Source organism: Triticum dicoccoides, chromosome 5A (genome assembly GCF_002162155.2).
Source record: "Triticum dicoccoides isolate Atlit2015 ecotype Zavitan chromosome 5A, WEW_v2.0, whole genome shotgun sequence".
Taxonomy (NCBI): Eukaryota; Viridiplantae; Streptophyta; class Magnoliopsida; order Poales; family Poaceae; genus Triticum; species Triticum dicoccoides.
In genome coordinates, this window is record NC_041388.1 from 111,745,559 (window position 1) to 111,757,970 (window position 12,412).

The window sequence follows — 12,412 nt, forward strand, 5'->3', positions numbered from 1 at the left end:
GATGAGAAAAACAATTCATGAGCTCTTCTCAATGCTTAAGGTCGCGGAGGTAGAAATCAAGAATGAGCATCAAGTGTTGATGGTTAACAAGACCACTAGTTTCAAGAAAAAGGACAAGGGAAAGAAAGGGAACTTCAAGAAGAATGGCAAGCAAGTTGCCACTCCCAAGAAGAAACTCAAAGCTGGACCCAAGCCTGAAACTAAGTGCTTCTACTGCAAAGGGACTGGCAACTGGAAGCGGAACTGCCCCAAATACTTGGTGGATAAGAAAGATGGCAAAGTGAACAAAGGTATATTTGATATACATGTTATTGATGTGTACCTTACTAATGCTCGTAGTAGCGCCTAAGTATTCGATACTGGTTCGGTTGCTCATATTTGTAACTCGAAACAGGAGCTACGGATTAAACGAAGATTGGCTAAGGACGAGGTGATGATGCGCGCCCGGAATGGTTCCAAGGTCGATGTGATCGCCGTCGGCACGCTACCTCTACATCTACCTTCGGGATTAGTTTTAGACCTGAATAATTGCTATTTGATGCCAGCGTTGAGCACGAACATTATATCTGGATCTTGTTTAGTGCGAGACGGCTATTCATTTAAATCGGATAATAATGGTTGTTCTATTTATATGAGTAATATCTTTTATGGTCATGCACCCTTGAAGAGTGGTCTATTCTTGTTGAATCTCGATTGTAGTTATACACATATTCATAATATTGATGCCAAAAGATGCAAAGTTGATAATGATAGTGCAACATATTTGTGGCACTGCCGTTTAGGTCATATTGATGTAAAGCGCATGAAGAAACTCCATACAGATGGACTTTTGGAATCACTTGATTATTAATCATTTGATACTTGCAAACCATGCCTCATGGGAAAGATGAATAAAACTCTGTTCTCCAGAGCAATGGAGCGAGCCAATGACTTATTGGAAATAATACATACTGATGTATGCGGTCCGATGAGTATTAAAGCACACGACTGGTATCATTATTTCCTGACCTTCACAGATGATTTGAGTAGGTATGGGTATATCTACTTAATGAAACACAAGTCTGAAACATTTGAAAAATTCAAAGAATTTCAAAGTGAAATAGGGAATCATCTTAACAAGAAAATAAAGCTTCTACGATCTGATCGTGGAGGCGAATATTTGAGTTACGAGTTTGGCCTTCATTTAAAACAATGTGGAATTGTTTCACAACTCACGCCACCTAGAACACCACAGCGTAATGGTGTGTCTGAACGTCGTAAACGTTCTTTATTGGATATGGTGCATTCTATGATGTCTCTTACCGATTTACCACTATCATTTTTGGGTTATGCATTAGAGACAGTTGCATTCACGTTAAATAGGGCACCGTATAAATCCGTTGAGACGACACCATATGAACTATGGTTTGGCAAGAAACCTAAGTTGTCGTTTCTTAAAGTTTGGGGTTGCGACACTTATGTCAAAAGGCTTCAGCCTGATAAGCTCGAACCCAAATTGGAGAAATGCGTGTTCATAGGATACCCTAAGGCAACAATTGGGTACACCTTCTACCACAGATCCGAAGGCAAGATCTTTGTTGCCAAGAATGGAACATTTCTAGAGAAGGAGTTTCTCTCGAAAGAAGTGAGTGGGAGGAAAGTAGAACTTAATGAAGTAATTGTACCTTCTCTCAATTTGGAAAGTAACACATCAGAGAAATCCGTTCCCATGATGCCTACGCCAACTAGAGAGGAAGTTAATGATGATGATCATGAAACTTTAGATCAAGTTACTAGTGGACCTTATAGGTAGAACAGAGCACGTTCCGCACCAGAGTGGTAAAGTAATCCTGTCCTCGAAGTTATGTTACTAGACCATGACGAACCTACAGACTATGAAGAAGCTATGATGAGCCTAGATTATGATAAATGGCTTGAGCCATGAAATCTGAGATAGGATCCATGTATGAGAACAAAGTGTGGACTTTGGTGGACTTGCATGATGACCGGCAAGCCATTGAGAATAAATGGATCTTTAAGAAGAAGACAGACGCTGATGGTAATGTCACCATCTACAAAGCTCAACTTGTCGCAAAAGGTTTTCGACAAGTTCAAGGGGTTGACTACGATGAGACCTTCTCACTTGTAATGATGCTTAAGTCAGTCTGAATCATGTTAGCAATTGCCGCATTTTATAATTATGAAATCTGGCAAATGGACGTCAAAACTGCATTCCTAAATGGATTTCTTAAAGAAGAGTTGCATATGATGCAACCAGAAGGTTTTGTCGATCCTAAAGGTGCTAACAAAGTGCGCAAGCTCCAGCGATCCATCTATGGACTGGTGCAAGCATCTCGGAATTGGAATATACGCTTTGATGAGGTGATCAAAGCATATGGTTTTATACAGACTTACGGTGAAGCCCGTATTTACAAGAAAGTGAGAGCCAGCTCTGTAGCATTTCTGATATTATATGTGGATGACATATTGTTGACCGGAAGTGATATAGAATTTCTGGAAAGCCTAAAAGGATACTTGAATAAGAATTTTTCAATGAAAGACCTCGGTGAAGCTGCTTATATATTGGGCATCAAGATCTATAGGGATAGATCAAGATGCTTGATAGGACTTTCACAAAGCACATACCTTGATAAAGTTTTGAAGAAATTCAATGGATTAGTCAAAGAAAGGTTTCTTGCCTGTGTTACAAGGTGTGAAGTTGAGTCAGACTCAAATCCCGACCACTACAGAAGATAGAGAGAAAATGAAAGTCATTCCCTATGCCTCAGCCATAGGTTCTATCATGTATGCTATGCTGTGTACCAGACCTGATGTGTGCCTTGCGATAAGTTTGGCGGGGAGGTACCAAAGTAATCCAGGAGTGGATCACTGGACAATGGTCAAGAACATCCTAAAGTACCTAAAAAGGACAAAGGATATGTTTCTCATTTATGGAGGTGACGAAGAGCTCGTTGTAAATGGTTACGTTGATGCTAGCTTCGACACTGATCCGGATGACTCTAAGTCACAAACCAGATACGTTTTTATATTGAATGGTAGAGTTGTCAGTTGGTGCAGTTCCAAGCAGAGCATCATGGCGGGATCTACATGTGAAGCGGAGTACATGGCTGCTTCAGAAGCAGCTCATGAAGGAGTTCATATCTGATCTCGGTGTAATACCCAGTGCATCGGGTCCAATTAAAATCTTTTGTGACAACACTGGAGCAATTGCCTTGGCAAAGGAATCCAGGTTTCACAAGAAGACTAAACACATCAAGAGACAACTCCATTCATGAAAAGGTCAAGGATGGAGACATAGAAGTTTGCAAAATACATACGGATCTAAATGTAGCAGACCCATTGACTAAGCCTCTTCCGCGAGCAAAACATGATCAGCACCAAGACTCCATGGGTGTTAGATTCATTACAATATAATCTAGATTATTGACTCTAGTGCAAGTGGGAGACTGAAGGAAATATGCCCTAGAGGCAATAATAAAGTTGTTATTTTATATTTCCTTATTCGTGATAAAGGTTTATTATTCATGCTAGAATTGTATTGATTGGAAACTTAAATACATGTGTGAATACATAAACAAATACCGTGTACCTAGTAAGTCTCTACTAGACTAGCTCGTTGATCAAAGATGGTTAAGGTTTCCTAACCATAGATGTGTGTTGTCATTTGATAACCGAATCACATCATTAGGAGAATGATGTGATGGACAAGACCCATCTGTTAGCTTAGCATAATGATCATTCAGTTTATTGTTATTGCTTTCTTCATGTCAAATACATATTCCTCCCACTATGAGATTATGCAACTCCCAGATCCCGAAGGAATACCTTGTGTGCTATCAAACGTCACAACATAACTGGGTGATCGTAAATATGCTCTACAGGTATCTATGAAGGTGTTTGTTGAGTTGGCATAGATCAAAATTAGGATTTGTCACTCCGAGTATCCGAGAGCTATCTCTAGGCCCTCTCGGTAATACACATCATAAGAAGCCTTGCAAGCAAAGTGACTAATGAGTTAGTTGCATGATGATGTATTATGGAACGAGTAAAGAGACTTGTCGGTAATGAGATTGAACTAGGTATGAAGATACCAACGATTGAATCTTGGGCAAGTAACATACTGATGGACAAAGGGAATTACGTATGTTGTCATAACGGTTCAACTGATAAATATCTTCATAGAATATGTAGGAGACAATATGGGCATCCAGGTTCCCCTGTTGGTTATTGACCGGAGAGGTGTCTCGGTCATGTCTACATAGTTCTCGAACTCGTAGGGTCCGTACGCTTAACGTTCGTTGACGATGTAGTGTTATATGAGTTATATGATTTGGTGAACGATTGTTGTTTGGAGTCCCGGATGAGATCATGAATATAACGAGGAGTCTTGAAATGGTTGAGAGGTAAAGATTGATATATAGGACGATGGTATTTGGACATCAGAAGTGTTTCGGGTGATATCGGGTACTTGTCGGGTCACATGAAGGGGTTCCGGGCACCCCCGGCAAAGCTATGGGCCTAATGGGCCAAGTGAGGGAACACGCCAGCCCTCAGGGTGCTTGTGCACCCCTATAGATGGCCGGCCCTAGGGAAGAAGGAAAGTGGAGACTAGGTCTCCCCTTTCCTCCCCCCTCCTCTTCCTTCCTTTCCCCTTTGGGGAAATATGGCAGGGGGCGCAGGGCAAGGCAGGGGCCCTAGGGCGCGCCTGGCTGCCTCCCCTCCCTTCCCACCTATATATACATGGGGAGGGGGCGCCACTCAAGGACACAACATTGTCTTAGCCGTGTGTGGTGCCCTCGTCCACCATTTACTACCTCGGTCATATTTTCGTAGTGCTTAGGCGAAGCCCTGCGGAGATCACTTCACCGTCACCGTCACCACGCTGTCCTGCTGTTGAAACTCATCTACTACCTCGCCGTCTTGCTGGATCAAGAAGGCGGAGGACGTCACCGAGCTGAACGTGTGCAGAACGCAGAGGTGTCGTGCCTTCGGTACTTGATCAGTTGGAGCGCGAAGAAGTTCGACTGCATCAACCATGTTGTTAAACGCTTTCACTTACGGTCTATGAGGGTACGTAGACACACTGTCCCCCTCATTGCTATGCATCTCTATGGATAGATCATTGCGTGAGCATAGAATTTTTTGTTTTCCATGCAACGTTTCCCAATAGATATCAAACTGCCTACACTGTTCGGGCCAAAATGGAGGACCATTGGATAGGCTCCCCTAATCCTCCCCTCCATTTGAGACCGGATCGGGGGATATCAAACTTTACGGACTATTCATGCTAAAATGGAGGCTCGTTGGATGGCATTTTTAGTCCCGACATATCCATACCATGTAGAGTGGTTCAATCATCATAATATTTTAGGGGAAGTATTGTGAAGATGAATCACTAAGGATACTGAATGTGGCAACAATACAATGTGGAACAGAGCTCACCCTACTTTGGAAAAGCTAGATAGGATCCTCATGAGGAATTATTGGGAAGACATGTTTCCTCAAGTAAATGTGAGGAAGCTGGTTAGATATGCATCTGACCATAATGCTCTATTACTTTCCTCTGACAATTTGATTGTCAAGAGTCCCCAAGTAAGAGAATTTAGGTTTTAAATGGGTTGGCTAAAATATGAGGAATTTATTCCTCTGGTGGAAGAGATTTGGAAGAAATATGTGAGATCTAATGATCCAATTGACATTTTCGATATTAAACTGAAGAGAATCAAAAATATATAGGTTGGGGATCCAACAAGTTTGGGAATGATAGAAAAAAGAAAAATGAGATCAAGGAAGAGGTGTTGATCATTGAAAATCTTCAGGAGCAAGGTGCTCTAGACCCTGACATGTTCTGTAAGAAAATGGAATTACTTGTCGGGTTGAATGAGATTATGGTGAATGAAGAGCTATATCTCTTGTAACAATCCCATGAAAAGTGTGGCTCCTGCAAGGGGACCAAAATAATGCTTATTTCTAGAAAATTTCCAATGGCAATAAAAGGAAAAATACTATCCATTGTTCATGTGTTGGAGACACAACTATTGAAGGAACTTAAAATCTTCTTAAACATGCTACTGACTTTTACAAAGTGCTTTTTAGGCCTGCCCTTGGCAACTTATTTCATTTAGACCCTTATCTGTGGGGGAGAATGAGAAATTAAATGAGTCTACTAATGATTTGTTAAATAAACCCTTCTTTGTGGAGGAGGTGAAAAGGCATTGTTGCCATGAAAAGTAACAAAGGCCCCTTGTCCTAACAACATTCCTACTGTGTTTTACGAGTGTTGTTGGGAAATTGTGCAACACTAGTCGTCAACCCATGCAGATGCACGGGCTATCCACTCTAGGTTACACTTAAGCACAATAAAGTTTATATCATTATAATTAAATATTCATTTGCAAAGTTATTTTGAATTTAAATACATCATGAATTTTGGATTCTAAATATAAAATAATATATTTTTGGGGGATGTATATCATTGAGAAATGTTGGTAGATAAGAGAAGAGGCTGATAAAAATCATTAGATGTAATGTGTCGCTTTAAAGCTGATAGTGGCACTATTGCAAGGTAAGCATGTAGAGATTACATATGACATATAGAATTTCCAAGTTACGAATTAAAGTGTTCATGCACCCATGCCTACCATGATGCTTTCAGTAATGATTTCTATTGACTTACTCTACACATTACAGTTTTATGAGCTACAAAATTTGGAGGAACCAAACTGATTATTTCATAACTGTTTTTCTATGACAACAATGTACGTGAAAGGAAAGGTTGTGAGAGGCGAGATTATATGGATTCGGTTTGTAGTTTTAGGAAAATGTTGTTGATAAGGAGCATGAAAGTAATTAAGAATGGGTGAAATCTTAATTAACAACATGAAGGCACACAGGTGAGAATAACATAGTTGTCGAGTACAACAACAAAACCATAATTACACCCACAAACAAAAATAGACTGATAAATCAACGTGTTTGTATACATTATGTTTTGCAAGCAGCGGCTTTGCATATTTGGTTTAGCATGCATTGATCATGTTTTGGGGTTGTCATGTTGGATGCAGCAAAATCTGGGTAGCAAAGAAGAAATAAGCCATGGATGCTGTCAATACATTTTTCTTGCTTGTAATTTAAAAGCACCCTCGTTTTTTTCTTTTGCTCGGAATGCCATAAAAATGGGTAGGAAAAAAAGGACGTAAGTGAAAAACATAAGGGAATATAGATGTAGACCATGGTCCAGCAATTCAATCTTGTTCCAGCAAGGCATATTACAAAATGACGTTTCTCACATTCCTAAGTCTAGTTAGTAAATATCATCAGGAGGCACAGGAAATTAAGTGTTGGAGCTAACTGGGATGTATATTACATAGTGGCCTTGTCCCTTCTGGACTTGGGCAATCATGGGCGTGTGCTCTGTTTTTCTGGCCGGTAGATCCAGTAGTAAATAATCCTTGTTTGGTGCGTCCTCCATGAATCAATCAAGGTGCTTTAATCCTTATGGCAGAAAGAAGTCCTCCCAGAGCAACCTAACTGGTACTGTAGCAATTACTTGGTTCTTGCACAAATGCGTCAGACAATACAAACTGCACAAAATTATCTTCAAGAATCAAGGATATATCTACTAAAAAGCAAATAAATTAAGAGCCAATACAAAAACTTCAATGCTAGTACTTTACCCTGATCAATCCTTTCTTATCACCATGCTTTTTATGCTTCCGCAGCCACATGTAATCTCCATTGACAATCATCGCTCCTCGGCATGAACTGGCACTTCTCTATGCGCCAATGCATCCTCTGGTTGGTGCCAGCGCTCGCCGGCCAACCTGCAATTGTTACCAGATAGATCAATCAGAAGAACATAAGCATCATAGACGATAGTCGTCAACCCATCTATTTGCAAGTCCTGGCATTTTGTACAACACCTAAAGATAAAGGTACTAAAATCATTTATTAGATACACAATATTTAGATATATAAACTAAATTATTATACCAGTCTCTTGAACCAATCGAAAGGAAACATGCAAATTTCGGTTTACTTAAGAAGAATGTAAATTTTGTCATACTAAATGCTAAGAAAAATGATCCAAATTCAGAGGTACATCAAATCACAATTATAGTAATGAAAGAAAACACAAAAAAGGCATTTTGATCGCTTCCCAAAATAGGATAAAAAAATTAATGAACCATTAGACTTTTCAATGGTTCATAGATGAATACACTGTACCACAAAGAGTCTTAAATTGTATATTGTGTTACCTAACTTATTTAGATAGGCAAATAATCCAAAAAATAACAAAAAAGTATTAGTACAGAAAAATGTAACATAAAACATGAAATGTAAGAACCAAATAGAGGAACAAACATTTTGTGGCCACTGGATTGTAAAAAGAATGGACACTAAAGTTACTATAAATTTTTAACTTTTCTATAAGGTGAGGTAGTAATAAGCCAAAAAAATATGACATCTCATTTCTTTTGGCGCATTCACCTCAATTATTTTCTTATGCTTGTTTTTTGCATAAAATATAAGGCATGTGTGTAGAAAGATGAATGAACTATTGGACTCTATGTGCATCCTTTTTGTGAGCTTATACAACTAAAAATCAGGAAGAGATTGCAAACTTGGAAATCATAGAAACTTACATTTAGTTTTGTATTTAGTTATTAATCGATCTGATTTTCCACTTATCCCACTACCAAGACCCGAGCTTGCATTACTCATTACTCAGTGCCCTGCATATTTTGTGAAAGGCTCTTAGTTGAGATATTCCATGGCCAAAAAATACAATTTATTTAATGCGTTCGTAATCCTGAATCAGGTACAAAAAGAAGCAGACAAATATTACTTATGTCTTATAAGTTTGATACATGTGCCACCTAATAAATTTTCCCAAAAAGGAAAGCTGAGAGGTCCTATGCAGCACCATCATGTGTTTCTTCTTTCTAGTTTAGAGACAACCTAAGATTTCACTACTGATAAGGAGAATCTCCTTACTAAGGAAATTACCAGGTCATACCATGGGCATAAGAATTGTTCTTCGGAATTTCATCACCATATTAAAAAAAGTATTGAAGGAGAGGTCTGTAAAAAAATCATCCATTAATGAGTGCGAGCACTACTAAGACAACTATAGCACACAATAACCAACAATCTATATAGAATCCGGTCACTTTGAAAAGTTAAAATGATTTATATAATATATTAGAGAATTGTGCCAGCTAGACCACTGATCATGAAGTAAAATATTTAGAGAAATATCTTTACAAAAGACAACTATTATTGGTACAAAATTTGGAAGGGTAGTCACTGAAAAGAAATTCCTTTCTAACTGAATACAACACTGATCAAATTATACCATTGATAGTAACTTGTGTAAGATAATATTACGTACGACAAAATCACTGGATAGAGGACTCCCTCGGTATTAATGTATTAATCGTCGCTCAAGAACACATAATAGAAGTACTGTAACGAATGGCCCAAATGAAATTTTATATATGTCAGCAAATACAAACTACAAAAGGGCATGTTATTTAATACACCACAGAATAATTTGAGCAAATTCGATCGTAGCAGGTCTAAACATGCAAGATTAGCATCACAAATCATAGCTTCTATAACATCAGAGTCCATAGCATCAGAGGTCGTACCTTTCGCAGTGTGTGAGTTTCTCATTCCAGCACACATACATTGTCATGTACCAGCTGTTTGTAGAGCTCATCCCAGTGAGAATTTGTATCTTCTTTAGTTATTATGTCTCTTAACAGTTAGGATAGCATTATAACTAAGTTGATGAGTTGTTAGGTTTTTGGTTGGTGATGTCTCTTGTTAGATTTAACCTGGAATAAAAAAATTATAATCTAGAAGTTACTCATCTGTTGGCTTTACTCAACAACTTTTTAATTAGAAGGAGCTCCTAACATAGAGCATCTACAAACATAAATTCTATTCCATGGCATATGGATTTGCTATTAACGTATTGATTTGTATCTATATGTTTACACCAAATCAAAATCAAATGGAAGCATCGTACATCATTATTCCAAGGAAATAAGCTAAGAGCATGCATCTTCATTCTTCAATAGAGTTCTGCTCGGTGTTCAGTGCATATAATAATGTAGTGCTACAATTGGTATTCCTCCAGACTATGCTTTTTCATACAGCAAATTGGCACCTCATCTCCATAGGAGCTGTGAAATCTTTACTTTGGTCTCTCTTTCCCCTGTTTGCAAATCAATTTATGTTTCACCCCATCTTCATAGTAGAAGTAAAGGGACACGATTAGCTGATGATATTCAAATCCACATAAACTCTGTTTGCACCTACAGATGACAACGACTACTCTGTATGCACCTATAGATAACATCGACTACTCTGTATGCACCTGATATTAACTTTCCTATAAAATAAATATACACATATAACAATACTTACATCCTTTTAATATGAAATACACAAAAATCAAATATCAGACAGTTGTTGATGTTACTATGACAACACGACAGAAAGAATCCACATTAATATTGTTGACCTTCTCACCCCGTAGTCTAAAATTAAAATTTTCTATCCTGTATATTCCAAGAGTTGTAAATATTAGGAATCACGGTATTTGTACTCATTTAATTCCTTTTGATGTACTCGCTCAATCTGAATCATAGTATCTTCAATCTTTGAGATACCATCAGTTGTCTATTTTTCCTCAGACGGTTTGCTAACTTGCATTGACCAGTTTATCACGGCATATGATTGCACCAATGAATACTAACCTGTTTGACGTCCTAGCTCACTTTTATGCATGCATCCATGATGTACATGATGTATATGCTATGCCATGGACCTGAGCATGTAGTCTGCGATCGAAGCAGCTTCTTGGATGCCACGCATACTGAGCTACATGTGATGGGGTTACTCCCCCTTCTTCGGCATCTCTTGTGCAAGGGCTGCCTATACTCCCATGAGAGATGTGGCCGGGAAACCAGGCTAGGGCGTTAGACGACTTGTGAATCCCGAGGTAGTCGTATATAGTCAAGAGATATATTAATTATAAGTACACCTGATGGGCATAGTTGTGCTCCGGTCCGATCTCCATAAGGCATCCGGAAATTGTACTTCAAAAGATTGAGGGTTTGATCCAAATCGTGATTAGGATGAATTCGAGGACAACCTGATCAAAATAGAGATGCAAAACAATTAAATCCGAATCCAAATTAATATTTTGGATGACAAATCAGCAAAAAAAAATTGCAAAATAGATTGAGGAACGAACCTGATCCAGAAATTGTACTTCAAAAGATTGAGGATTTGATCCAAATCGTGATTAGGGTGAATTCGAGGACAACCTGATCAAAATAGAGATGCAAAACTATTAAATCTAAATCCAAATTAATATTTTGGATGACAAATCAGCAAAAAAAAAATGCAAAATAGATTGAGGAACGAACCTGATCTAGATCAGGAATGCTAGATCCATGGCCCCATATGTTTTTTAGATCCATCGCCGCGCTTGCTCTGTATTAGTTTGGTTTCTAGGGTAGAGAGATTTGAGAGAGAAAGATTGGAGAGGAAGGGACCGTGGGCAAGATATTTGGTTTTCCATGGGGGAAAGAGATGGACGGATGGAATACTTTCCAACGTGGGGAGAGGGAAAAAAGGAAGGGACGGTAGAATACTTTTCATATTGAGATTAGAATCTGATTATTCTGTCATCTATTGTTTTTTCTTTTGTTAGCTAATCTAAACCGTTATAACTCAGCCCCACAAGATAGACGGCTCCTAATTTCTGATTAATGTGGTAATTACTTGGGAGTCTGTAATTAGTATAGGTATAGATGATATTTGAACCTGTTTTCTACATTTCATGCTAGCACACTTGATGTCCATAGCTGATGAGGACATCAATACCATTGTTACACCCATAGCCCCTACTGCTACATATACTGGATCAATTACTAGAGCTCGCGCATGCCAATTAAATTATCAGGTACTTTCGTTTCTCATTAATTATTCTAATGTCCATGAGAAGATGATGCTGCCTAAATTGGATACATTTGTTTTGCTTACAAATGAAGGGCCTGGCATGGATAAGAGGGATGAACACTAAGCAAGACCAAGCATGGGGATGATGGCATGTGCAAGGGGAACAAGAACGGAGTTACAAGTGATGATTTCAGGACTTTGAAGCCACCATAAGGAGTGCATGAATCCTTGGACGAAATATACAAGATGTCACTTCATAAATTTCGTCCAAAGGCTATTCTAGGTGTTGCGTCATCTTATTATTGGGCCAGGGCCATGTAATTTCGAAATACTTAAGTATAGGTTGTTTTTAGAGTCCGTATGTGTGGGGAAACAAGAGTTGGGGTTGGTTTCGGACCCCCTCCTCCAAGGGCCACGAAATTCCCCCATCTTC

General features: G+C 38.7%; 1 long non-coding RNA gene across 8 annotated transcripts; it reads right to left on the reverse strand.

The window, feature by feature from the left end:
- Positions 1 to 7,197: 7,197 nt before the first annotated feature.
- On the reverse strand, positions 7,198 to 11,658 carry LOC119299840. 8 transcript variants are annotated; one of them, XR_005146288.1, is made up of 8 exons: positions 11,445 to 11,658; positions 11,270 to 11,342; positions 11,057 to 11,167; positions 10,770 to 10,947; positions 9,020 to 10,257; positions 8,646 to 8,735; positions 7,677 to 7,823; positions 7,198 to 7,583 (listed from the first exon to the last, which is right to left on the reverse strand). It is a non-coding gene; the product is annotated as an uncharacterized LOC119299840 (long non-coding RNA). The 8 variants fall into 8 exon arrangements; XR_005146290.1 differs by having other exon boundaries at positions 9,020 to 9,842; positions 10,178 to 10,947; XR_005146287.1 differs by having other exon boundaries at positions 9,020 to 9,084; positions 9,654 to 10,947.
- Positions 11,659 to 12,412: the final 754 nt, after the last annotated feature.